This window comes from Gavialis gangeticus, unplaced genomic scaffold (genome assembly GCF_001723915.1).
Source record: "Gavialis gangeticus isolate Ggan-Ray unplaced genomic scaffold, GavGan_comp1, whole genome shotgun sequence".
Classification (NCBI taxonomy): Eukaryota; Metazoa; Chordata; order Crocodylia; family Gavialidae; genus Gavialis; species Gavialis gangeticus.
In genome coordinates, this window is record NW_017729032.1 from 232,438,041 (window position 1) to 232,446,474 (window position 8,434).

General features: G+C 37.6%; 1 long non-coding RNA gene across 1 annotated transcript in view; it reads right to left on the minus strand.

The window, feature by feature from the left end:
• Positions 1-415: 415 nt before the first annotated feature.
• Positions 416-8,434, minus strand: part of LOC109302811 — a 410,293-nt gene continuing 402,274 nt past the window's right edge. The window contains exon 8 of the long non-coding RNA XR_002098941.1: positions 416-2,621. This is a non-coding gene — a long non-coding RNA (uncharacterized LOC109302811). The remainder of the gene's footprint in view (positions 2,622-8,434) is intronic.

The following is an 8,434-nucleotide window of genomic DNA, read 5'->3' on the forward strand; positions in this document are numbered from 1 at the left end:
GCAGCTGTAATGCAAAATGTAAGCCAGTTGCTACCAAAGTGCCTCATCAATGCATTACACTAGTTTGATATTTTAGTTTTGCATACACAGATTTAGATATTCTCCTCTCAGATTACATAAATAGAAACCAATAGAAGACAGCATGTCTTCGTTGAAAAGAATTACTAGTATGTCTGAGATGAATGAAGTATTTCCAGATAACTCTTGAGTGACCTGAGCAGGTGGGATTGAGGGTTTTATGAAGAAAAGAATTTAGTTTAGTCATGATCAGGAGCTGTGTCATCTTTCAGATTGGTAAGAAAATTCTTTGCAATTATTTGAAGTAAAACTTTAACTGTAGGTTGAGCAACTTGATTGGAAACTATATAGTGCATTGTTTCTGTCTTTTTAGAAAACAGGACAACAAAAACACAAATTATGCTAACGCGTAAGAATAATTTATTTTAACAAAGGGTTGTCACTTACAATAATGCACAATTCCTCCTACATGCGTGGAAAAAAAATAACTCAAGCCAAAATACTGCTTTTGAAATGAACAAATTGTTTAGATGCTTGTGCTGTGTAAAGCCTTTGTTTTAAATCAGTGAGGTTTGATATTAGCACACCATCTACAAGGTGCTGCAGCATGTTGGGGTAGATACAGGAAACGAAGTGATTCATCGGAACTTAATACTTCAGCACTTTGAGGGACTGATAAATGTTACAACGTATCTTGTCCTTCCAAATCTTTGTGTACTTAGGTCACAAGTATTTTGCATCTGGGGACAACATAAAAGTCATTCTGTTTCTATAACTGAATAAAGGTGAAAAGTGAAGGAAGAGACTAGATGTTGAACCCAATAAATGGTATACTGCTTTCATGGTTTAGATAGAATAAGTACATCAACATCAAGAGTAAATAGCCTTGTGTTCCAAGTGATTTCAATAGTGTGTTATGAACTTGACACTACCTATCAATTTTCTTATCATATTAAAATGTGGTTTCAAGTAAGTGTGACGCTTCATAATTTCATATTGTGTTTTTGCTTAGACAGAGTAATGACAGCTAACTATAGAGGAATCTCTGTATTGGATTACAGGGAAAACTAAGCAACAGTTTTCTTGTCTGTTCATATCTCTATACCCCAGAATGTATGGTGTGCTAGGCCTCATGCATCAGTGTTCAAATTGTCCGATTTAAAGAGTAAATCAAATACTATAGCAGTACAACTGGACATGTGCTTCATCTTAATTATCTATGTGTATCATCCATAATAGCAGAATCATGGTTGGAAATACTTCACGTATTTTTCAGTACTTGGCTTTTCATGTATGTATCTAGCATTTGTTTTAAATTTTAATTCCAGATTTTACACAATATCCTGTACAATACAGGTTTCTAAACATGCAAATATGTAGCATCTTCATATAACCACTTTAGCGGGTACAGTGGATAAGAATATTGTTGTTTAGTAATAGTTCTTAACATATGAAATTAATAATTCCCCTGGACAGGAATGTTTCCTTTGGTTCTCTTAATATCGCAGAAAAACAATCAATAAGTCCAAAGCTGCTGGTTCCCCTCCGCCTAGGTCCCAAGAGCCTGACTTGTGATTGTTGCTAAAAAACCTCACAAGTTAGGGTCTCAGGGACTAGGAAAAGTCCAATGTGATCCAGTAGAATTCTTCTTCGAATAATCTGTATCATCACAATTGCATTCAGTAAAACTCTTTTTGTTCCCTGCTATTTTAAAAAAAGTTAAACACATTTCCAAGTAGGGGCAGAAAATATCAAACAAGCAGGCAATATATGCACATACACTGAAAACAATACATAATTTGATTGACTAAAATGTTTCTTAGAATATATGCCATGACTCTGGGGGGGAGGAAGGGGAGAGTACAGGAAAAATGTTCACTATCCTGATTCCTGAGATGCTATATTAAATACTTGAAAAAGAAGAGCCTACATATGAGTTAAAATCTGCTTCTAAAAGATTTGTACAATAACAGTTTTATATTATTTCCTCTACTGCCTTAAAGAAGGATTAAATGCTTGTTAATGGGTTTCTAATTTAAATATCCCCCCATTATATGTTTAGTCTTGCTGTTAAGGTGGGCCCTAGGATAGACAGCATTTTAAACTCATCTTCAGTGCCACGATAGCCTTCAGGCAGATATTTACTTTTTTTGCCTTTTCCCCATATTCAACATTTAATCCTTCTACAGGCTGAGATTAGCAGCTTCTTCCTTTCCAACCCAGCAACTACTTTTCACTCCATAAACCACAGAAAATATTGACATACAGAGATTGTTGTTGCTCGAGCCAGGTCACTCGAACCACATACAACTTTTAAATATTGTTGGTACAGGAAGATCAACTGATCGGATTTCCCATTTTGCTCGGAAGCCGAACACTTTTAATGACACGACCGCAATCTCGAACTGCATTCACATTCATTCTCCTCTCCGAGGTTTAGCCTTGCTTGCGGAATGAAAAAAGAAAATTTCTACTTTAGGGCTGGATCCACGGTGCTTTCTCATCAGAACCCAGAGCCAAACAGGATCAGCGGCCATAAAGGTCCTGGCCACTGAAGTAGAATCTGGTACAGAAAACTCAGTGCTCTTCGGGAAGTGCTTCAGCTTTAAATGGAAAAAGAGAAGGGTGGGGGAAAGAAAAAAAATTAGAATCTCTTCTAGTATAACAGGTGAATCATTCATTTACAAGTAAGCTGTACAGAAAGCTATGCTGAAGAAAAGATCTGCTAATTGCCCCCCGCCCCTTGTTCTTCCTCACCCTCCCCTCCAGAATGTTACCTCAGATTTCAGTACATCTTGGATTACTTTAAATATTTTGGCCAATGATATAATGCAACATTATATAAGAGCGTTCCTTTTGTCATTCTGTATGCACTATTCAATCAGTTATGCCTCAGACATGAAATAGTTAAGCAACACAATTAAAAAAAAAAATCAAGCATTCCCTAGATTTCATTTCATTCCTTTGCTTTAAACTGAGCATGGTTTTACAAGCAATTTTTGACCACAGCTTTCAAACCAATAATTAGAATGAAAAATCTCTCCCCTCTATAAATATGACATTAACATAATTATACCACCCCCATCACATAGACCCATCCTCCTTAGGGAATACATCTGATGCTCTGAAGATGGAAATCAGTCAGAATTTTAGTTGCTCTCAAACGTACCTTTGCTTCTCACTGACTGACTGGCTTTTACCTTCCATGCACACGCACGCAGACACACGGATACACACACACACACACACACACACTCACTCACACACACACAGACACACACGCACGCGCGCGCACACACAGACACACAAAAAGGCAAGGCAAAGCAGCGGATGCTGACTCAGAGCGGTTGTGTGTGGAGGGGGTGGTATCGGCTGGTATTTTCACTGCACTCATCATTAACATTAACTCACTCTCTAGCATCCACCCTCTCTCAGACCTGCAGGACTGCAGCATTTGCATGACGCTGTCACTCTAGCCCTTGCAGGTCAGATGTTAGAAGAAAAAAAAAAAAAGCCTCAAGGCTCTCATAAGAAATGCCTTCATTTCTTCCAAAGGGTCCCTCTTCTTATTTTTCCACCTTTCTACTTCCTCTGTTGCTGTGTCTCAGTTGTTTGACATCTTTCCGGAAGAAAATGTCTTGAGCTGCAATAAGCCAGTAGTCAGTCGGTCCTCCCCTCACCTCACACTCCTATTCCCACCCCCTTTTTTTCCTAATCAATAAGACAGATCTCCAAATGCAGTTGTGAAAACAGGCTCTGACACACAGACTTTCATCCTCGATCCTCTGCCTCAGGAATAGCAGGCAACCCAGGCTCACACGTGATGTAGAGAGAAATAATGCCAGCAATTCTTTAACAGTCTTAGAGTTTATTCTACGCCTTCTTCATTTTTTCCTTTCCTTGAATCAATACGAGCAGAAAGGACGTAGCAACTCTCAAAAGCCTTTAGGATCCATTTTTTTTTATACTGAAAATTCAAATGACTAATTTTAATATTAATCAATATTATTGTTTGGGGGGGTTGCTTTTCTTTCTTTCTTTCTTTCTTTTTTTTGTACTAGTTGTGTCTCAGTTTGCAGGAATTGCCATGTTTTAGCCAAGTCACTACAGCATCTGAATCACCAGAACAGTGTTGAAATCATAAGTTTCTAGTTTTAAACCCACACCTCACAGGACATTAGTCATTCTTATTTTAGACTCCCCTAATAAAAACAGTGTCTGTATGTGTGTGTGTGTGCACACGTGTGTGTGCATATGCATGTGTGCGTGCAAGAGAGAGTTATATGAGAAAGATCAGAAACTGTACATACAGTTCTACATACAAAATAGTGGACACCTATGAGTGAATAATGTGCATATACATACATAATATGTATCCTATGCTAATAATATGTAACGTATATATACAGCATAGCATATACTTTTCCAAGAGTGTATGTATACACACACAGCTATATGCAATACATATATAATACCCACAGTATAAAACAAAACACAAAGCTTTGCTATATGAAATGCAGACAAATTTGTATCACATGCTATACAAATTTGTGAAGCACAATTATTGTATGTGTTTAGACTCTGTTCCTTTGTTCTTAATAGAAAGTACTTCCATGCTATACAGTGTAATGAACTTTTTATCTTTTCTTTTTTCCATGAACAATATTTCTGAATTATTTTTCCAGACAAAGCCATGCCACCATGATTTGCAGAACAAAATCATTTTCAAAAGGGGGAACGAGTGGTACGCAATTCTGAAGCCAATTCTAAAAGCTATCTGGTGCTGTAGAAATTCCCAGCTTACCCACAGAGACAGATCCCAGCATGCAGTGCTACACTGCAGTACCAACTAAGGTAGCAGTTTGGCAACATAACTGTGGCAGCAAATGTGAAGGGCATCCATTCGCAGAAAAGTTAAAAAAAAAAGCAAAACAAAACAAAACCCCCACAAATTATAAACTCCATTACTAGAGAAAGGAAGCCACACCATAAGGGAATGCATCCTAAGCCCAGTTTGTATACATACACAGGACCAATCACTAGAATGATAATTAATAAAAAAAAGTAGACAATTAGGAAACAGTTAAGTCTGGTATCTCAGGGAGGGAGAGAGAGAGACAGAGGCAGACACACACCCACCGACAGAGACAGAGAGCAAGAGAAGAACGCCAAGCATGAGACAACAAAAGCAAGACTGAAATCAGATTTGGGAAACTGAAAAAATACAGGATTACAGCATTCAGCTTAGCATTTACTGAAGTATAAAAAAAAATTAACACATGCACAGCATGGCTTAAAATACTTATTGCCATCAATAGTCTGTGACGGATGCCGGCTTCTTACTGCTATACGTACATTAGATTGGTCATCGCCTCTTAATCTCCTTTTGCTCAGACCCATCCATTTTTTGCTGCTCCAGCATCTGTGCCCTTTATGCTTTTTTTCTGTATAGTTACCCACAATACCCTGGATAAATTAATGTCATGACCTCGCTATGGCTATCAGACAGAAAAAAGTCTACTATTTTAATAATTGAACGTGCGCGTACAGCAAACTGCCTACTGATAGCCCAGCTTTGTGGACTGCCTCCAGAAAGCAGCCTTTGCTAGCTCTGCGAATCAGAAACAACAGATGCAAATACTAGCCACATAGCCACATCTTTTTTTTTCTTTTTTTTTTTTTACTCCTCCATCTATAATCTGTGCCATCCATTCTCTTTGCCTCTGACTCGATGGTTAAAAACACGAACCTACTGAAATTAGAAGTGTCTGAGTAAAAACGTGGGGACAAATGTAAATTACAAATGGCTGCACGTTTTGTAAATTTATATCCAGACAGTGAGTAGGGAGAGTGCTTGGGTTCAAGTGCTGAAGCTTCACTTGGGAGCACCTTTGGGGCCAATGGGAATGCAGACTAGATTAAATCAATAGTCGTCTGAAACGAGATGTCGTAATCAATCAGCTCAATTACCACTGTCATAGATCTGGGCTTAAGGTCTTTCCTGATTCTACTCTTCTAATCATTAACCCTTATACATCTCTAAATAGGAATTTATGCTTGCTCTGTCACCCTATCTTGCAGATGGACTATCCAGGTTTAACTTAGCTTTCTTCCCTAGGTTTTAAATAATAGAGGATCAAGACAGCAACAAATGTTCTAATTGTGAATATGGCAAAGCTAGATGCATTCTTAGAAACGTACCTTATATATTTGATGTGTGCACTTATATATGATTATTATTATGCCTCTGGGAGTGGCTGGGGGGATCAAAGAATGCTGTTTAATTAACATTCAACTCAGCTGTTTCCTTGGAGACTACAAATACAACAAGAATAGTTGGAGTTAGCTGAAGCTGTTCACCCCTCTTCACTAATCCTATCGTACAACTCCTCCCTCAAAACCTGGTTAGAAACCATATATTTTTGGTGAAGCAGGCTCTAGGAAAAATTAATTGTCAGTCTGTGAATGAAGGTTAAAAAGTATTGTGGGGTTTTTTTAAGTATGCGTATTTTAGTTCCAAAAAATTTCCCCCCATGGTTTTACATTGTGCATCCATGCAACTTGGAAAGCAGAACTGTCAGATCTGAACAAGGACGCAGAGGCTTTTGTGCAAGTAATATTTTCTATTTAAAAATTAATGCTCTTGATTTTTTAATTTATTTAAAAAAAAATTTCTTGTGCAAGTCTTGAAAAGATCAGGAGAAGTTTTGTCTCAACAGTGATTTAGCCAACTGTCATACACACATCTGAAAAGTTTTAGGGGAAAAAAAATCCTACCTGTATTACTAAATAACTAATATATATCCCAAAATCTGAATCACTACAACCTCATTTATTTCCATCAGCACACATAATAAAAAATGCCCCTGTTCCATTCAAAGCATCATCAGCCTCTGTATGTATTGCCTCTGTTCCCACTCAGAACTGCAGGGGTTTTTTATTGCAGGTCTGTTTTTATTAGGAGAGACAGCATTAGTCCATGCATTGATAGGAGCGCCATCTGACAAAATGTACTCCTGTGCAGCAGAGTGCCGCTTTAGTTATATTTTGATGCTGGTTAGTTTTCCCAGGAGGGTGGGGGAGCAAGGGAGACATAAGACCTCAAAGTCTGTCTTGCAACAAAAGATGTATGCACTGAAGTCTAGGAAAATTGATCAAGGGGGAGTATACCTGAAGAAGCAGGGTGTGGAACTCTTAAGCTTTACCTTGTATATCAGATCACATTTTCTGAAACAAGACAATAGTCAACTGTAACATTGTGCAGGATATATTATTATTAAGGACCAATTGCTTGACTCAATGATCCAGCTGGTTTTATTAATAGAAGTAAAAAAATAAATCAATTTTTAAATAGGAATTGGACCTGGTATAGATGCCCTTTGACTGGGATAAAAAGGGGCTTTTTCCTCAGCCAGGAATAACTTTGTTTCTACCTTGATTTAGACACGCAGACAAAATGATCACTTACGTAAGGAAAAAATATACTTCAGACTCACATCCTCTCAGGGAGGGGGCTGTATTGACAACTGGATGAGACAGAAGGAACCTTGCTACTGTCCTTTATAGATAAAAACGAATGTGATGTGCTAGGCACCAAATTTAACCAGACGAAGGGCACACAGATACGCTGTTCAGCTTGCCTGAGTAGTACAATGCAGGCAGCACTTAAGACTGTAAGCATCATCCACAAGGGGACAGCATTCACATCCACACTGAAAAGATGCAGTTTGTATGAGTACATAAAGAGCAAGACGAGCAGTAGCCATTGTTGCAGCCACCAGAAATAGAGGAGCCTCCCCAGCTATTACTTATGGGAGGGGGCAGGAAGGATGAGCACTCAGTGAGGCTGGACACAGCTGTCAGATGTCAAAGTACATTCAAGTATGCAATAGCATCTTTGGGGGTTTTTTTAGACACTGGGGCTAAAAGTGATTTGTAATATTAGTAAGATTCTTTTCTCTATGTAGCATATATATTTTTAGAACAACAAAAACAATGTTAAAGAGGAAGGAGGACGACAAGAAAGAGATACTATTTGGAGGGGAATTAGAATGTGCTCTCTAAAAAGAAGGGAGAAATGTAAGTGATGCCAAATGTGTGATTTTGATGTCTGGGTTCTGATTGTTATACTCTGTGTGTTATGACTGGGGTATGTAATTGCTCCATCTCAGTGCAAATAAATGGATAATATTAATAAAAGATTTATAGTTTAGCCTCTCAGTGTCTCTCTTTCATTATATTGTTCTTGTGAATGTTTAAGAGTGAAACTGTAAATGTGACCTGTTTTATATATTTTTATATATATATATATATACACACATACATATACATATACATATATATATATATATATATATATATATAATGCTCACAGTCTTAAGTCATATCTATCTATCTATCTATATATATATATATA